Source organism: Mus caroli, unplaced genomic scaffold (assembly GCF_978045245.1).
Source record: "Mus caroli unplaced genomic scaffold, Mus_caroli_1 scaffold_6, whole genome shotgun sequence".
In the NCBI taxonomy this organism is placed as follows: domain Eukaryota; kingdom Metazoa; phylum Chordata; class Mammalia; order Rodentia; family Muridae; genus Mus; species Mus caroli.
This window is the reverse complement of record NW_028227261.1, coordinates 11080133-11100651: the sequence shown is the minus strand read 5'-3', so window position 1 is coordinate 11100651 and position 20519 is coordinate 11080133. Positions and strand designations below refer to the sequence as shown.

Below are 20519 nucleotides of genomic sequence, written 5' to 3'. Positions count from 1 at the left end.
TGTTCTGCTATGTTCTCAGCCCCAGGTTTCAAAGCTCACAAACAACTCTTTGGGCTATTTGACATACATTACATGAATCACAGGTCTCAAGTTTTATTTCCTTTCAGTATATGCATACTTTGATGTAAATACATCATTGAGAAATGTGTCTACATATGCTTTGTTATTAATGTCATACCTTAGGTTTGAATAAAACATGAAGACAGGATTGCAGCAAGGTACTTGTGAGGAGAAATTTCCTTAAGGAAATGAGGACAACATAGGATATGAAAATTGAATTCAATAGGTGGTTATAAATACAAAAGAAAAGAAAAGAAAAGAAAGAAGACCCTGAAAAGAAAATGCAGTAAGGTGAATAATAATCATTCATAGAGAATGTGTGTGAGACAAGTTATCAGACTTGAAGATATATAGTAGGTTCTGTTAACCATGAGTGTCACCAGAGAAAAACCAATTCCACCATGTGGGCCAGCTTTATCAAATAATACATTGGGACCAAGGATAGACTTTGGTCAAATGCTACAGGCATTTTATAGGCAACTGTAGTTTCCTATGAGGCTTTATTATTTTCCTAAGACATGCAACCCGCAGCACTTCAAGAAGATACCTGGTTCTTGTGCTGGTGGTGAGGTTAATTTTTGACGTTTCAGTCTGAGGGAGAAAGAATTCAGAGATATCTGGTTGGGTCCAGACTGAACCAGGCCATCAGGTGGGGGGAGGGGAATTGAGGATGTGATGGAGGATAGTGGGGCAGGTCAAGAGATAACCAGCAGCCCAGAAAGCACCTATCCATCTGTGACTTCATTGATATGTTAACTGGTACCCCAGGTAGCCATTCTTCCTGAATTTCTTTGAATTTTTCCAAGGTTCAGCCCAGCATGCTGTGTGGTGATGCTTTCAGGAATAGATATTTTAATAAGTGGAAAATTTACTATGGAATTTTTTTTTGTTGTTTTTGTTTGTTTGTTTGTTTTTTGATTTTTTTTTTTTTTTTTTTTTGAGACAGGGTTTTCTGTGTAGCCCTGGCTGTCCTGGAACTCACTTTGTAGACCAGGCTGGCCTCGAACTCAGAAATCTGCCTGCCTCTGCCTCCCAACTGCTGTGATTAAAGGCGTGCACCACCACTGCCCAGCTTTTACTATGGATTAAGACAAAATTAGACAGCATCTTTTGAATAATTTTGATTGCCGATTTACTGGATTACTGTCTGGATTCTGGATCAGAATAATTTTCTTCCAGTCTTCCCTCCTCCTCTTCTGTGTTGCTTGGAAAAAGACTCTGTAAGTGTGTTAACTGTGTGGCTGACTCTCACATCTTTAGGGTAAACTGGAATACTCAGAGAAAAATAGGCATTCTCATGATATCTTCTCTTTCCTTCATGTTTATCCTTTTCTCAGGTATTGATATCTTTCATTTTTGCTCAATGAATAGTACCTTTTTCATTCTATACAATATTTACCCATTTTCAGGTCTCCATATGCTCAGTCAAATCTCCATAACTGTAAACCAACACTAAGAGCACTGGATCGTTAAGGTCAAGGAGACTCTCACAAAGGATCCAGGTATGTTAGAAGTATTGAACAAGGGGTAGAGTGAGGATCACCTGTTAGTAGAAAGAGGACATGAATTTGATTTTGCCAGATTCTATTTCCTTAATGATTCTGGAAAAGAATAATATTAGATGTGATGATATGGATTTACCATGGAAGGCAGTGCTGTCAGCTGTTACTTGAGGTCAATATTTAATTAATTTTGATCCTGGGAAATTGCTGTTGCCCATTGAAATCAAAATTTCTTTTATCCAGATTGAAAGCAGCATCAGGCTATGGGTGTGACAGGGCAATTTATACATAAAGCAAATGTCAGCAGTAGATTCCCTCCTAGGGCCTGTGACCTTGCTTACTGGATTTTTAGGCAGATTTTCACTGTAATCTATGGATTTTTTTTCCTGTGGAGCTTGAAACAGAAAACCTTCTGTTACCCACAGATATTCTTGCCAGTATCATAAAAATTTCCATGTCTTGTCTGGCAGATTCAGCTTGCAGCAAGCAGGTTGCAAACCTGAGTATATTCATTGATAACTCTGCTTCCTGCCCCAATTTGCCTAGCAGTTTTTGTCACTATGGAAATTACCGTGAGGGTGTGTAAGATGTCTGTTGAGAGTGAATGGTCTGATAGGAGGTGGTTTCCTCCAGAAGGTCTACTTGCTTTCTGAATCACCTATTCTGTCCACTCTAAATGTTTTCCTGTCCTTGACCTGTGTTCTTATTGATGCTCTGTGTTGCATTAATCCCCATTAGAGTGGAATAATTATTTTTGACCTTCTCTGTACTGTTTGCTTTAGTTTTGAGTCTGGTTGTCTTATTTCTGAGGTATGTTTCTTCTCTTCTATCCTTGAGAGCTTTTTTTTTTTTTTTTTTGTTTCAGTGACTTTATTTTTCACCTGGTCCTGTGGTAGACCCGCACTTCCCGTCCCTGCCCATACTTCCCATCCTAGCTCTTCTTCTGAGACAACACTTTCCTGTTTGACGACACTAGAAGAGAAATTCATTATGTTCAAGTATTAAAAAGCAACAACAGTCAATTCTAGTGGACACTTTTGTACCTGCTAGTTGTCATAGGAAAAACACATTTATATGAAATCTTTTCAGCTTTTCAGTAGTCCAACAAGAACATGATTCTTGAATCTGATTTCCGTTGCAAGTCCGCACATTTAGCGACTGTAATGCTAAGTCCACAAAGGGCTGAGACCCCTCTTGTTCCGGTTCAGTTCTGTCTTTACTCTGCATGTTCCTGCTCTTGTCCTGGAATCAGCCACCGAATACTCTCAGTGCGGATGGTAGCATACATAATGAAACTAATTAAAAAGAACAAGGAAAACACCAGCAACCAATCCACAGTCTTTATCAAAGTGCTGGGGAGAGGGCCCATCTGGTCAGCCTGTGTTACCACCACATTTTTCTTGGCTTCTATACCCGTCTGATTGAAAATGAAGATTTTCAGTGTTTCCAGAGTGCGATCTGTATGGTTAAACCTCGCCATTGGTTTAGCTCCTTGAAATAACAAAATGTTAGGGACAGCTACAGTGCCAAATCTGGTAGAAAGGCTGCTGTGCTGAGATGCATCCAGAGCCAAGAAGCCAAGTGTTGGAAACGCCCGGGGCAGGGAGTTAAAATGAGGAGCCAGGCTGGCAGAAAACCGGCACCACGGGGTGTAGAAGAGGACCAGTGTACAGTCACTACCATTTGGGTTTAGGAAATCCATGAGGTCCTGGGACATATTTAAAATCTTCAGAGTGAAGTTTTCTAGCCCGGTCACATTCCTCTCCTCGCAGTTCACCTTGGGGGACTTGAGGCTGTCGGTGCTGTTGGCATCCTCGCTGGCTACGGGCTCGGCCTCAGTCACTCCAGGCTCAGCATAGTACTCCTCTTCCCGATCCGGGAAGCCGCCTGCACCCTGCAGCCCGAAGACGTTCTCTCGGCCGCAGCGCAGGTCCTCCTCTCCCTGTGCACTGCAGGTGCCATCGTGGGCCTCGGTACTCCGTTGGTCCTCAGCTGCCCCGGGGACCACCGACAGCACCACCATGGGATCTCCGCGCGGACCCAGAGAGGCCTCCGTGGGTTCCGCTGCTCTTGCCTGGTCCCGATGGCCCTGAGCAGCCTCCTCTTCATGCAGATACACAGCTCCTACCTGGAGAGCAGGGACAGGCCGCTCCTCCCGCCACGTGTGACCACTGTCCTCTGCAACCTCCAGGCCGTGGGCCGGAAGGCCCAACACCCACAGCAGGACTTGCCACCAGCAGAGGAGTTGCATGGCGCGACAGGGAGCCGCGGCGACAGCCACGGCGGTGGTAGAAAATCCGCGCACACGGCAACCGGAGTCGCGCCCCCCGCCCCAGCGAGACTAAGGGGAGGAGAGCTCAGAGCGCATCTTGACTCCTGGCGGACGCCGCAGCCGCCATCTTGAAGTCGGGCGGTCCCCTTGAGAGCTTTTATACGGAGCAGTGTCTACTTTTTACCACAGGGCTGTATAAGTAAGTTTCATTCTCCTATTGTCAGTGTAATTTGGGAGGATTCCTGCCTACATCTATTAACCTAGGCCTAGTCATGTAAGCTTCTAGTCTCCATATAGTATTATCTAAGGCCTAGTGTGTTTTCAGCCCCTGAAATTTGCTGCTGAATAAGCTCCCCCCTTTTCTTTTCTTTTCTTTTCTTTTCTTTTCTTTTCTTTTCTTTTCTTTTCTTTTCTTCTCTTCTCTTCTCTTCTCTTCTCTTCTCTCTCGCTCGCTCGCTCGCTCGCTCTCTTCGTCTTCTTCTTTTTTCTTTTTTCTTTCTTTCTTTTTTTTTTTTTTTTTTGGTTTTTTGAGACAGGGTTTCTCTGGATAGCCCTGGCTGTCCTGGAACTCACTCTATAGAGCTGGCTGGCCTCAAACTCAGAAATCCACCTGCCTCTGCCTCCCCAGTGCTGGGATTAAAGGCATGTACCACCATGCCTGGCACACTCCCCCTTTCTTTTTCTTTTTTTTTTTTTTTTTTAAGATTTATTCATTTATTTATTATATGTAAGTACACTGTTGCTGTCTTCAGACACTCCAGAAGAAGGCATCAGATCTTGTTACAGATGGTTGTGAGCCACCATGTGGTTGCTGGGATTTGAACTCCGGACCTTCGGAAGAGCAGGTCTTCCTGCTCTTACCCACTGAGCCATCTCACCAGCCCACACTCCCCCTTTGTTATTCCTTCTCAATGCTTAAGTAGCTGATTCAGTGAGACCCAGGCTTAAAGCATTTCTCCCTGAAAGGCAGAGCCCCTAAAACATTTCCCCAAGCTTGTTTTCCCTGATATTTAAAAATACAGTTAGAGGGCTGGTGAGATGGCTCAGTGGGTAAGAGCACTTGGCTGCTCTTCTGAAGGTCCAGAGTTTGAATCCCAGCAACCACATGGTGGCTCATAACCATCTGTAATGAGATCTGTCTCCCTCTTCTGGTGTGTCTGAAGACAGCTACAGTGTACTCACGTATAATAAATAAATAAATAAATTTTAAAAAATACAGTTAGAAAGAAGTTCTTTGTTCTCTATAGCCAGCAAAAAGCCTTTTTGTTTCTATACTTTACAACCAGAGATGCCTGCCTTCCTGTGCTGAGGACAAAGAGTTAAAATTCAAAAAGCACTCATTCCCCACTCCTGTCTTGTAAATTTCAACAAGGACACCTGGAAGAGAAGAACTCTCCACCCAACTCCTCCCAACTCTTCCCAACTCTTCCCAACTCTCCTCCCAACTCCTCAGCTAGCTGTTAAAAGCTCCCTACTGTCCCTGCTCCCTCGAACTCCCCTGCCCTGCAGGGCGTGAGGGGTTCGTCCTCAGATAGCTGATAATAAAATCTCTTGCAGTTTGCATCAGGTGTGGTTTTCTCTCAGGTCATTGGGGTGTTGGCCAGCTCATCCTGGTACTTGACTGGAGGCCCAGCTTCGGAGGTCTTAAAATTCAACTCAGTTTTTCCAGCTCAAACTCCTCTCCGAGCTGAGTTCTTCTCTCAGACACTGAATTTTTCCACTTGGCCTTAAATTAACTGTAGAAATCTTTTCTCATCTGCTGGCTTCTTCTCTTTCTCCTGCTCATTCTGTCTTCACCTGTTCCTAGCATGTTCTCTCTTCACTCTGATTCTGTAAAACTCTCAGAACCCAGGTGCAGTACTCTAGTACGTCCAGCTCTGGTCTAGTCTGGCAGCAACATTGTGGGGAAGCTGTGCAGAGTAGGTCCAGAGAAGTTGTGTGAAATGCAGCCTGCAACAGAGTTGGAGAAGTGGTTCCTGATGGGGAGGGTAGGCCTCCTGCATGATTAGATAAGTTTAAGAAAAAGACAAAATAAAAACGAAGAATCAACCAATCAAAAAATCAATCAATGAATTAAGTAAGGAAGCAAGCAAGCAAGCAATAATCCAAACCAAGAAAAATTTCTCTGCCGGGCGTGGTGGCGCACGCCTTTAATCCCAGCACTTGGGAGGCAGAGGCAGGCGGATTTTTGAGTTCGAGGCCAGCCTGGTCTACAAAGTGAGTGCCAGGACAGCCAAGGCTACACAGAGAAACCCTGTCTCGAAAAACCACAAAAAAAAAAAAAAAAGAAAAGAAAAAAAGAAAAATTGCTCTGAAGAACTGGGAAGCTAATTAATTAAGAAGTCCTGAAGGAAGTGCATTTAGAAGAATTGCAGGAAACTGCTGAGTATTGGGCGGGTCCAGAAGGAGTGGCTCTGAGGAACCAGGAGGAAGTGACAGGAAGTCCTGCCTTTTCAGCATTCTCCTTGTACCTTGGCTGCCTGTTGGTCAGGAAGTCCTGGAGGGAGACTAGTACCTAGTATTTGCGGTACCTGAAAACTTTCTTAAGCAGCAGTTGTTTTGCTGGCATCCTAGGACATTCAGGAGCTGGTCCTGTCATCTTCCAGGTCAGACGAGCTGTTGGACTGGAAATGGGCAGGAGCTTGGCAGGGGTGTGGAGCAGGGGTGCATTTTTGCTGCCATTCTCACAATTCAGTATTTGCGGACCGGAAAACTTCCTTAAGCTGCAGTTGCCCCTCCTATGACATTCAACAGATGGTCCTGTCACCTTCCAGGTCAGAGGAGCTGTTGGGCTGGGAAATGGGCAGGAGCAGGGCAGGCTTGTGGAGCTGGGGTACATTTTCTGTCACTACTCTCACAATTCTGTTGTGGATATCTTACCATTGTCAGGAAGTTTGAGATCCTGTGAATTGGGTTCATGGTGATGTTTTAATCAATTTTATGGTTGCCAGAATATTTTTCTAAAGTATCCTTGTAGATCCTTGGCTGCATCTGGAGTTTATATACCGGGAGGTTTGTCTTTGCTAAAGCCTTTATAAAGCTCCTGTAATTCAAATTTGTTCATGCTTTTTTTTTTTTTTTTTTTTTTCTTTTTGGTTTTTCGAGACAGGGTTTCTCTGTATAGCCCTGGCTTTCCTGGAACTCACTTTGTAGACCAGGCTGGCCTCGAACTCAGAAATCTGCCTGCCTCTGCCTCCTGAGTGTCGGGACTAAATGCGTGTGCCACCACACCTGGCTTCTCGTTCATGCTTTCATAACTCCCCTGTTCCTCCATTTGCCATTTCATTTCCCTTTCTCCAGGGAACTGAGTAGGCCTCCTGAGAGAGCTTTGTAGATCTTTGTCATATGGGGCAATAGGTAGAGATTTAATTGAATTAGAAAATTTACATTTTAAAGCACCAACTGTAAATACTAACATTAACCTAACAAAGTTTTAGTCTCCGTTAGTTTCACACTGAGGTATATGCAGTCTTTGTTGTAAATACAGCATTCAGAGATGTGTCTTCATAGTCTTAGTCATTAATGTTATACCTTAGGTTTCATTGAAGCATGAAGACAGGATTGCAGCAATGTACAACTGAGGAGAAGATATTTAGTAGGTTCTGTTAACCCTTCGTGTCCTCAGAGAAAAAACAATTCTACGATGTTGGAAAGCTTTTTAAAATAGTACATCTTGACCAAGAGATGGACTTTGGTCACTTCCTACAGCTGGTTTTATAAGCCCTTGTCATTTCTCTGTGAGGCTTTATTATTTTCCTAAGACATGCACCCTGCAGAGCTGCAAGAAGATACCTGGTTCTTGGGCTGGTGGTGGGGTTAATTTTTGGCATTTCAGCATGAGGGAGAAAGCATTCAGAGTTATTTCTTTGGGTCCAGACTGAACCAGTTCATCAGGTGGGGGGAGGGGGGGAGGGAATTGAAGATGAGAAGAAGAATAGAGGGTCAGGCCAAGAGTTAACCAGGAGCCAAGAAAGCACCATCCCAATCCCTTTCTTCATTGATTTGTTAATAGTTACCCCAGTTAGCCTTTCCCCCTGAATTCTTTGAATCCTTCCAAGGTTCAGCCCAGCATGCTGTGAGAGGATGACTCTAGGCCAAGCTATTTTTATAAATAGAAAACTTACTATGGATTAGGACAAAATTAGACTTCACCTTTGGAATAATTATGATTGCTCACTTTCTTAAGGAAAATAACTCCTTGTTTCATGAAAAGCACTTTGCCCATGCACAGTCATTGTTTGTTGAGTGCTGCACTGTGGATGTCTTGCAGGTGTGGAAATGCTTGGATCCTGCCTGTCACAATAGTTTTCTTACATTCTTCCTTGTTCCTCAGTGTTTCTGGGAAAGGACTCTGTGTTAACTGTGTGACTGACTCTAGGATAAACTGAAATCCTCAGGGAAAAAGAGACATTCTCATGATATCTTCTCTTTCCTTCATATTTATCCTTTCACCTGGTGTTGGCATCTTTCATTTTTGTCACATGAAAAGGTCCAGGTCCTTTTTGAACGATATTTTCCCATTTTCAGGTCTACATTTTCTCAGCCAAATCTGCACGAATATAAATCAAATCTAAGAGCCCTAGATGGTAAAGCCCAAGGAGACTCTATCGAAGGATCCAGGTGTGTTAGAGGCTTTGAACAAGGGGTGGGGTGGGGCTCACCTGCCAGTACAAAGAGGACATGAATTTGGTTTTGCCAGCTTCTGTTTCATTAATGATTCTGAAAGATTTCACTAAGAATATTAGATGTGATGATATGGATTTCCCATGGTAGGTAGTGCTGTCAGCTGTCAGTTCATGTCAATATTTAATTAATTTTGATGCTGGGAAATTTGCTGTTGCCCATCGAAATCAATGTTTCTTTTACCCAGACTGAAATCAGCATCAGTTAATGTGTTTGAAAGGGGCCATTTACACATGAAGCAGATGTCAGTCCTGGATTCCCTCCCAGGGCCTGTGACCTTCCTTATTGGGTTTTAGCCAGATTCTCAGTTTAGTCTATGTATGTTTTTCCTGAAGAGCTGGCCTCAGCTTGAACAGGAAAGCCTTTTGTTACCCACAGATAGCCTTGCCACTATGCTATTAGAGGCCAAGCCATGCCTGGCAGATTGAGATTGTAGCACACAGGATACAAATCTGGGAATGGCCTTGGATAACTCTGCCTCCTGCCCCAGTTTGAATAGCAGTTTCTGGACACTGAATGCTACCACCAGAGAGTCCATCCACAATATTTGTTGACAGAGTGAATGGTCTGATCTGAGTTGTTCTTCTCCAGAAGATGCACTTGCTTTCTGAATCACATCTTCGGTCCAGTCTACATGATTTTAAGTCCTTGAATTGTGTTCACACTGATGCAGTTTGTTGAATTTGGCCTTCTTATATTGTGGATACCAACAAGAGTTTGCTGACAGGAGGCTGATATAGCTGTCTCCTGAGAGGCTCTATTAGTGCCTGACAAATACAGAAGTGGGTGCTCACAGTCATCCACTGGACAGTGCACGGGGTCCCCAATGAAAGAGCTAGAGAAATTACCCAAAGAGCTGAAGGGGTTTACAGCCCCATAGTAGGAACAAAAATATGAACTAACCAGTATCCCTAGAGCTCCTTGAGACTAAACCACCAACCAAAGAAAACACATGGTGGGACTCATGGTTCTAGGTACATATGTAGCTGATGATGGCCTAGTCTGTCATCAATGAGAGGAGAGGCCCTTGGTCCTGTGAAACTTCTATGCCAGAGTAAAGGGGAACACCAGGGCCAGGAAGCTGCAGAGGGTTGGTTGGTTAGCAGGGGTGGGGCAATAGGATAGGGGATTTTTGGAGAGAAAAGTAGTAAAGTGGTTAACATTTGAAATGTAAATGAAGAAATTATCAAATAAAAATTAAAAGAAAAAAGGATGGAATAATCACTTTCCTGCCTTGTCTGGACTGTTTGGTTTAGTTTAAAATCTCTTTCCATTTGTTTTCTGAGGTGTGTTTCTTCTCTTCTTACCTTCTAGAAAACTTTTATAGTGAGTGGTATTAGATTTTCCACAGGACTGTAAAACTAACCTTTATTTTCCTATTATAATTATTGTCTGGGAGGCTGACTGCCTCTGTCTAAATACCATGGCCTAGTCCTGTAAGCCTCTAGCCTCTAAATAATCTTATTTAGTCCTAGAGTTTTTTCAGCCTCTGAAATTTCCTGCTGATTAAACTCCCCCTTTCTTGTTTGTTCAACTACTTTTTAAAAAAATATTTTATTTTTTTGGTTTTCCTGACATGGTTTCTCTGTGTAGAGTCCTGGGGGCCCTGGAACTCACTCTGCAGACCAGGTTGGCCTCGAACTCAGAAAAGTGTTGGGATTAAAGGCATGCACCACCACTGCCTAGCCTCATTTCAACTCTTAACTGGATGGGTCAACTCAGCTGTTCAGGCTCAAAATACTCTCCCAGCTGACTCATTCAGCCTGGTTCTCAGACACTGAATTGCTCTGCTTGGCCTTTAATTAACTGTAGCAATCTTTTTTTTTAATCTTCTGGCTCCTTCTCTTTCTCCTGCTCATTCTGTCTTTGCCCGTGCCTAGCATGTTCCCTCTTCAATCTGACTCTGTAAAACTCTCCCAGTAAAACAGTTTCCTTCTCTCTCTATGTGGCTCTACTCTCTCAACTGTACTGTACTGCTGCCCATGCACTCTACTGTATTCCTTTACCATTCTCTTCTTCCTGTACTGTCTTTCTCTCCCTTAAGTAGCTTCCCCTTCCTCTCTCACCTCAGGAGTGTTGGGCATATCCTGTTCTCTAAGATCTTTCTCTGATATTTCACATTTTCTGCCATTCAATTAGACAACACTTTCAAACATGTGCACCTCCTTCTACTTAGTAAATGTACTTTCGTTATTTGGGATTAAAGCAAATCCTAAAGGCTTGCTTGTATTCCAACCACAGTGAGGAAAGTTGTGTGTCTTGTGCTTGAACAAGGTGCTTGAACCACACCCTAAGTCGGAACAGGCTTGAATATCCCTACACAATAGATTAGTTTGGCAGAATTTCTTCCTGAACTGAAAACCAAGATTCACAAATAATAGTATTCATTATGTAGATAGCTGTGCTATCTATTCTGACTTCTACCAACATTTTCATTGTGAACTTCTTGATGATTGGTCAATGAAAATCTGTTCTTTGTGAGGCTGTATTCCTTAGCATTTACAATCTAGGTTTGTGGGCATTATGAGTGGCAAAAATATGGTTCATATTGTCTCAATTCCTTGTATGAGAGAGAGAGCTTTACTATGTGGAACATGAGGAATATTTCCTACTTTTCTTATATTCATTCATTCTTCACATCAAATGTGTTATTTCCGAAGTTCTCATGAAATTTTTATGTATTATTCTTTTGTGCATATTTTCATTAGATTATTTTCTATTTAGGTTTTTGAGTAAAAAGGTGTCTAAACTTATATATACTAAGTTCAAATATACGTTTTACACTGTCAATACTTGTAGCCACTTTTCTGAATTTAACATTACAGTTGCCAGTTATTTTCTCTCAGGGCTTGAAAAATATGATTCCATGCTCTCCTGATTTTAAGCTATGGATAAATATTTAGTACTACTGTATGCTAATATAATATCACCTCTTTTGATGGTAAGGGCTAGGACAAGACATCTGGAAAGAGATAAACATTGTTACAGCACTTAGATGTGACAATAGGCAGATACAGGTGGGAGTACAGGAATCCAATATCTGAGAGACTTTCCTAGGGAATGCTAGGCTACAATGGTATGGTGTTCTAGTACTCAAGAGTCCCAATGTTTGAACACTGCATGTTGCAATTTGAGTTTATCTACTTTAAAACGGATGTGATGAAACAAGTGGTAGTAAACTTTGACTGGAAGGCTCAAGCATGTGGAATTGTGTCTATTCAGAATCAGGTGTGTATTTAAGGTAATGTCAGTTGCAAGATTTAAAGTCGAAGCCCTAGTGTTCATGTTGACTTCATGGTGGAAGAATGTAAACGCATGGGTTATTCTTCCCATTCTAGAATGAGCTCTTGTTCAGTCTCCATGAAATGGAAGATGTGCTTTTCCTATTATACAATTAGACAAAACAATTCCAGGATACACATTCATTTTATGTATTTCTTCCTTTTGAATTTAAAGTACAGCATCTGTCACTGGAGCAGGAATTTATGGTCTGTTGCTGGTAGAAATGACAACAATACTCAGTCTGTATGTCACAGCTAAGAATCATGAAGTAACATACTTTGAAAATTCTCATTACTCCCTGAAAATTCATGTATTCCTATGCCCATTTTTTATTACACACTTGATGCTGTCTACAAATAACCATAGCATCAACTTTTACATATTGTAAATTTATGACAGCAATGTATTTTTCCCTGCATCTCCAATTTCTGTTTTACAGAAACTCCTGTTGTCAGTAAATTTTCCATCACATGAATTAGGGATTATACTCATTTCATGCATATTACAGTTGTTAGAATATTCACAGAGAAACATTCTGGTAGAGGATTTGCATTATCTGGTTGTTTTGGTCTTGCAGGTATTACTAAGCTCCTAGAGTTTACTCTAATCTGTGCTATCTAAATCTCCTAGTGCTTTCCTTTTCAGGTGAATGGCCTTCGCACTTGAAGTGTCCCAGAGTGCTTACACAGTTAGCATCTCTGCTTTCCCTGTCCCGTTTCTTGTTATTCATGTTTTCATCCTATCCTTGTGTTTCATGTATGTTCTGAGGAAGGTTTTGGATGGGTATCCATGCTGTCATTTATTCATAATTCCGTGTTCCATGGTAAATGACAGCATGGGTTTCCACAACTCCACTTCCTCCTTCTTTTACACTGCTGCCTTTTCCCCACTGCTGGCTTTTTATTCAGCTCTCTCTGAATTGGCAGTTTCCCTTTTCAAACCATGTTTGTCTGACTTAGGCTGAAAGCACCAACAATTTAATGTATTTCCGTATTTCTACATATGGCAGTATGTCAGTTATAAATTCACTTTTTCGGGCTGAGCTTCCAGTGCCATGTCTTTATTTCTTCTGTAGCCTGTCTTTAGTTCAAACCAGTAAAGTTTCTGGTACCTACTTGTCAGTACTACACCGGTCAACATACATTGTCAGACAGGATGGTATTACAGCACAAGGGTCAGCACCTAGGGAGAACCATTAATGACACCTTACACCCATCAGCCTACAGAGCCCCTTTTTAGCAGTTTGTATGCTAAATCAGCATATCCAAGAACCTTTTAGACACTGAGTGGTCTTCTCAGTTATCAGATTATTCTTTAGGAATGTATAAAACCAAACGGTATATATATTTTTTTGTATTTTTCTTGTATTATTCTATATCGTGTTAAGTATTTTATCAGATTGGATTATTCTCTTGGGGTACTTGCAGGTCTTGATTTAAAGAATTATCTTTCTTGTATTTCGAGAAAACTTGCCTTCCTCATATCCTTATTTGATCATTGAAAATATTCTAAGACTTACTTGCTCTTTGTAAGCACTGCTGTACTGTGATCAATTAGCACGGGGGCTTTGCACATCCTTGTTTGTCTTCTGAGTAGAGTAGAATGATGACAGCTGTCTTCAGTGTGTGTAGGGATAGGCTTAGGATGTTGGCTATTATCCTCATTAGACTCAGTAATGTTCCTTCTGTTCCACATTCTTCAGAGCTTTCATAGTGATCCACTGTGATATTTTGCCCTAGGCCTTTCATAGATATATTGACATATATCTATCAGTGAGCTTTCTCCCACTGATTGTACATAATTTATGCCTTGAGTTGTTTGGTTTGTGCTTGTTGAAACAGTTTTGAGTCACTGTCATGAAATCAAGTTGAGTTAACTTTCTGCATCTGTTAGAGAGAAACTTTTTAAAAGTTACCCTGGTGCACCCATACTGTTATTATTTTCTGTGTGCATGTTTTTGTGGTCATTTGCTTTTGGACCCAGGTAAGGTCAGCTTTGTATGATGACTGTAACATATTCCCCTTCTTTCTGTATTATGCACTGTTTTCTGTGCAAGTTTTTTGTGGGTTTTTTTTTTTTTCAGAAGAAATTTGTGAATTTGGTGCTGCATTTGATTATTCCTGAGAAAGTGCTAGAAGGAACACTGAGAGCCTGGGTTTCTGCTCTTGATTATTCCCTGGCCTCGTGTTTATTGTTCCTAGGAAATCAATATTTCCCTTTTTCCCATTGTCAATCTATACTTCTGAGGCCGGGGCATTGAAAGACATCCTTCATATACCTGTTAAATGCCAAGAGAAATATTTGACATGAGAGAAATATAAGGTCAATGAAATACATAAAAAGCACTGAATATTTGCTGATATCATGGTCATGACATGATTTCTTCAGTAATAGTATCTCCATGTTCAGAATGAATTCTTATGTTTTTATTTATGCATCAACATATGTATGTATGTATACATATATGTGTTTGTATGTGTATTGGTATGTATGGCAGGAGACCATTATCACATATTCTGTCTTTCATGTGAATCTTCAAGAGTGGTGGCCAGAGATGAAGTCTATAACAGCTAGGTCTGATAATGTCATTGTATTCATATTTATTACTGATTGGTAACCTGAGAACTTCCTGGAACAATGCCACAATGCAGATCCATGCTTGTTGAGGAAGATGTCCAACTGTGATAGTATTTAACAGATTTGATATAATGAGGGAATCATTCCAAGGGCATTATCCTCAAATGACTCATTTTGTGCATGTGTATATATATATTTGCCCTGGCAGCCACCAGTGAGTTTCTACCATTTCTCCTTCTTGATTTTGTATGCCAATATATTTTATGCAATATGCTCTCAGCATAAAATATATTCATAGTAACACTATTCATAAAATTGCATATAGAAGTTGTATACAAGTCAAGTGTCATTTTTACACTAAAGACACTTAACTTGAGTTTTTAAATAAAATTTCTAAAATTTTCTCTGCACCCCAACACATCCCTCCTCCTCACCCCTCCAAAAGGATATCCCCATACCTCAGCATTCCAACAGGCCTCCCCAGTCCCTGGCACTTCAAGTCTCTGGAGGGTTAGGTGCATCTTCTTTCACTGAGGTCAGACCAGGCAGTCATTCACTGTTTATTTATCATGGTCATCATGTCAGCTGCTGCATGTTGTCTGGTTGTTGGTCCCTTTTCTGAGAGATCTTGGGGAGTCCAGTCCAGTTGAGACTGCTGGCATATTGATGGGGCCACCCTCCTCCTCAGCTGCTTCTGGCTTTTCCCCAATTCATCCATTGGTTGGGTGCTAGAATCTGCATCTGACTAAGTTGCTTGTTAGACTTCTTAGAGGGCAGCCATGCCAGGCTCCTGTCACACCACAGTATCAGTAACAGTGTCAGGGCCCTGTGCCTCCCCTTCCTTGATCTGAATCCTAATTTGGTCCTGTCCATGGACATCCTTTCTCTCATGTTCTTCTCAAGTTTTGTCCCTGCAGTTCCTTCAAATAGGAACAATTCTGGATCAAAGATTGTGCATATAGGACTGCAACTCCACTTGATACCTGTCCCTCCACTGGAGGTGGACTCTCAAGTCCCCCCTCACCACTGTAGAGCACTTTATCCGAGGTCTCTCCCTTTGAGTCCTGGGAGTCTCTCACCTCCTAGGTCTTTGGAACATGTGAGATGGACCTCCATAGACTACCACCTGAGGCTGTCTATTTCCATTTTTTCTACTGGGACTCAGGGATTCAGTCCTACCCCCCCCCACCATCCCTCACAATGCCTGATCATGTTTCCCCTTCCCTTCTCTGTCCCTATTCCCACTCAGGTCCCTCCCTCCTTCTTCCCCCATAACTGCTTTCTTCTCTCTCCCAAGTGGGATTGAGACATCCTCATTTGGAACCTTGAGCTTTTTAACCTTCTTTAGTCATTTAGGTTGTATTATATACTTTTTTTTGGCTGATATCCATTTATTAGTGAGTACACACTATGCATGTCCTTTTGGGTCTGAGTTACTTCACTCAAGATGGAATTTGCTAGTTCAGTCCATTTGCCTGCAAAGCTCATGATGTCATTGTTCTCAAAAGATGAATAATATTCCATTGTGAAAATGAACCATATTTCTGTATCAGTTCGCCCACTATGGGGTATCTGGTTTGTTTCCAGCTTTTGGTTATCACAAACAAGGCAACTCTGAACATAGTGGAACACAAGCTCCTGTGTCATGGTGGGGCATCTTTTGTGTATATGCCCAAGAGTGGTATAGCTGGGTTTTCAGGTATATCTATTTCCAATTTTCTGAGGAAGCTCCAGATTGATTTCCAGAATGGTTTTACCAGATTTCAATTCCACAAGCAATGGAGGAGTGGTGCTCTTTCTCCACATTTTGGCCAGCATGTGCTGTCACCTGAGTTTTTATCTTAGCCACTCTGATTGGTGTAAGGTGGAATCTCAGTTTTGCTTTGATTTATATTTCCTGATCTCTAAGGACTTTGAACGTTTCTTTTGAAGTTTCTCAGCCTTTCACAGTTGCTCCATTGTGAATTCTCTGTTTAGGTATCTATCCCATTTTTTGATTGGGTTGTTTGGTTGTCTTGATGGTTGGCTTCTTGTGTCTTTTATATATACTGGATATTAGCCCTCTATCAAGTGTGGGGATAGAGAAGATTTTTTTCCCCAATGTGTAGGTTGCCACTTTGTCCTATTTACTATGTCCTTTGCTTTACAAAAGTTTTCTAGTTTCATGAGGTCCTATTTGTCAATTCCTGACCTTAGAGCCTGAGCCATTAGAGTTTTTTAGGAAATTTCTCCCTGTGACAGTTGAGGCTCTTTCCAACTTTATCTTCTATTTCCTGGATTGTGTCTTGTTTTATGTTGAGGTCCTTGATTCACTTGAACTTGAGCTTTGTGCAAGGTGACAAATGTGGATCTATTTTCATTTTTCTACATGCAGACTGCTAGTTAGACCAGCACTGGTTATTGAAGATGTTTTCTTTTTTCTATTTTTGAGTGACTCATTTTCATGCTTGTAAGCTGTCACGTACATAATTATGTGAAAATGTCTTTCACAAGCAGTGTCCCACTGTCAAATTTCTCAAAATATCTTTCTCACCTCACTTATGTGCAAGTGTCTTTCCTGACTGTGCTGGCACTTACCCTGACACTCTAAGAAGGTAGCCTTCATGCTCCGTGAATCCTGTCCCAATATTTATTGATTTATGTCTCCACAACTCCTAATTGAGAATCAAAGATGTGGTTCTCCAGTTAAGGGCACTTCTTGCACTATGCAGGTTCAGGCTCCTGTAACTGCCTGGGCACTTTTCTTCCTTCCAGAATTTTTTTCCAGAATATCTTTTACCATTGTCTGGGTGCTATAGTTTCTGCATTTCTGAACTCTACAGAGCAACATGCAGTCAAAGATCATGTTCCCTAAAAAATTGAAATAAATAAACTTTATTTAAAATTTAAAAATGACCTGGAGGTGTTGTATAGGACACAAGAAACAGTACAGGAAAGAGAGTGAGAGGAAACGTGAAGCCTGGATATGTTAAATGTCAGCTGAACCTTCATAGCAATATTTTACCAGTTAGGAAGGATCCCTATGTATGATAAAAATATTTTGTATCCATGGAACCCAGAGCTGGAGACTCTTATGTGTTCATTGTAACGTGAGAAAAGAAGGTTTATCCTATCGATGAAGTATTTAGGTATTAACTTTTATGAGGAGGCACCCTAATTGTGAAGGAATTTATAATACATGAAAATGCTGTTATCCAGCATCCCATCAACCAAGAAATCTGGTGCAGAAGGAAAATGAATTGTATCAGATTCCACCATTTTCCTAATGTAAGGTATAAGCATGAGACTCAGATCTTAATCCTCACCACTGATTAGTCATGTTCCCACACTATAAAACAGTTCATGGTTATTAAACAAGAACCATTCACCAATATAAATTGGGTTATATGTTACATGTTTAGAGATGGATGAAATTTGAAGAGAAGTTGTTGCTCTTGCAAAGGAACAGGATTAGATTGTTAGCACCACATCACATTCCATAACCACCTATACTTCCAGTTTGTGGGAATCTGACCTCTTCTTCTGATGTCCACTGAGAGAAAGCATGCAAGCATGGCACACTCATATACATACAGGAAGAACATTCATAAATAAGGCTAAACAAAATAAAATAAAATGAACAATTTAATATTAAATTGTCTAGAAGAATAGTATGGCATGCTTCTGCATGTGTATGGGAAGGTCTTTCCACAAGGCATAGGGAATTGAAGAATTGTTTAGCCTAATCAGTTAAGAGTCCATGTTTTAGCTCATAATGGATCTGCTTGTTGGAAGCTTGTAGAGAAAGCAGGAAGCAGATCTAAGAAAGGATATAGTCACAGGGACAAGCTTAAGAGGATGTTCTTTGGTGCTATAAGGTCCTGAACACTAATTTCTCTCTGGCACTCAGTAGCTGGATTGTCCTATATGTCCAACAATGATTTAGCATTCACATGAAGTTTTAAGCAGATTTTTTGGTTTTTTGTTTTTTGAGACAGGGTTTCTCTGTATAGCCCTGGCTGACCTGGAACTCATTTGTAGACCAGGCTGGCCTCGAACTAAGAAATCCACCTGCCTCTGTCTCCCGAGTGCTGGGATTAATGGCATGAGCCACCACGCCCCGCCTTTAAGCAGATTTTTATGAGCTGAAATGTAACATTCTACCTTTTAAATAGCCCAGGTAAGTTTCAATTGATAAATGACCTCACACCAAGTTTTGCATGCAAGTAAAGCAGAAACAAGTCCATCTTGAAGGAGGAGTAAGTTAGAAAGCTACACTTTTCTTCTCAACAGTGTGTATTAGACACTGATATGAGTGGTTATAAGTAAATATGATGACAAGCTTATCATATTGAAGAAATCCATGAAATTTGCCATTTAGATTGCGTCATTGCAAGATGTGGTTTTCTGCAAAAAAGTACAACACACTTAATAAATACATGTACTGTTTCTGCAGGTCAAATGAAATAAGGTGAATTCTAAGTATGTTGTATGAGTTAGAAATGCTTCCAGCAATTTTCAGACAGGCTTTAAGCATTCTGATTGCTCTCTCTATGTTGTATCATGTGGTTTATATCATTAAGAATTTTCTATAGGTGTTGGTGGGATACTGTGCTGAAGACTCCTATTCAAAAGCATTAAGGAATATCCCATTTAATGACTTTGCTCTTTTATTTTGGAGTTATAAGGCTCTCCTACTCCATGTTTTTCCCCTTCCTGTAGCTATGGTTCATGTAGGTTGAGATTCTGAAGAGCAATCATGGTGGACAGATGCAGAGAACCTGCCTTGGGTGGGAAAGAGTCCTAAGGAGCTAATGGGAGTGGTGGGAGAATGACTTGTTATTAATGATGGATGCAAGTTGACAGTTCTGTACTCTGTGGAGACAAGTCTCTAAATAGCTCTTTGCAGGTGAAACCTACTTTGCATGAGCTACTTCCTTAGGAATTACAAATCATTACAATCATTTACTCCAGGTTCTCTCTTGATTATTCTAAGTCAGCATTTTAAAACCTTAGAACCTTTACTCCTAGGGAAAAAAAAATAATACAGAAGTACATTTGTTTTTGTTTGTTTGTTTTGTTTTGTTTTTAAACATAGTAGCTCCTATGTATGTTGCTTGGATGCACTTTCTGGACATAGAGATTATTTTATTACTACTCTTTTCTCTTCTCTTTCTTCCTTCCTTCCGGTCAAGAATCCTTCCTTCCTTTCATTTTTTCCACACTCTAGATTTTATTGTCCTCCTGGTCCATCCTCTAACTATTCCACATCCCACACTTCCTGCCCACCTGTCTGTCTCTATAAGGATGTCCCTTCCTCCTCCGCACCTGACCAGACCTCTAAACACCCTGGAACCTCCAATATCTCCAGGGGTTAGATGCATGCTCCCTTATTGAACCCAGAACCAGCATTCTTCCACTGCATATGTGCTAGGGGCCTCTTATCAGCAGGTGCATGCTTCCTGGTTGATGATCAAGTGTCTGAGAGATCTTGGGGGTTCAGGTTAATTGAGAATGCTGGTCCTCCTACAGGGGGCCCTTCTTCCTCAGCTTCTTCCAGCTTTCCCCTAACTCAACCACAGGGGTCAGGAGCTTCTGTCCATTTGTTGGGTGCAAACATCTGTATCCAGCTGCTTTTGGGTGTTTCAGAAGACAGTCATGATTGTCTTTGTGATTGCTCCATAGCCTCAGCAATAATGTTAGGCCTAGGGGCCTCCCCTTGAAAGGTTACAGGGTTGGGGGGAATCATAATCTGATACTGGGTCGGGGAAGAGGACTGAAGCCCTGAGGGCCAGTAGAAAGAATGGAAACAGGCAACTTTGGGCCTCTTTAGCAAATTTGGGATCCTACTTTGGGCCTGTTATTTGACCTTCTTTTCCTCAGGCTCTTCTGCATTTCCATCACTGTAAATCTTTTTTTCTTTTTTTTTCTTTTTTTTGGTTTTCGAGACAGGGTTTTTCTGTATAGCCCTGGCTGTCCTGGAGCTCACTTTGTAGACCAGGCTGGCCTTAAACTCTGAAATCCGCCTGCCCCTGCCTCCCGAGTGCTGGGATTAAAGGCATGCACCACCACGCCCGCCATCACTGTAATTCTTTCAGAGAGGAACAATTATGGGTCAGAATTTTGACTGTGGGATGGCAATCCCATCCCTCACTCAATGCCCT

The 20519-nt window shown here is 41.4% G+C and overlaps 1 pseudogene; it reads right to left on the bottom strand.

Moving 5' to 3' along the window:
- Positions 1-2430: 2430 nt before the first annotated feature.
- On the bottom strand, positions 2431-3910 carry LOC147004126 (thioredoxin domain-containing protein 15 pseudogene; annotated as a pseudogene).
- Between the last annotated feature and the right edge of the window lie 16609 nt (positions 3911-20519).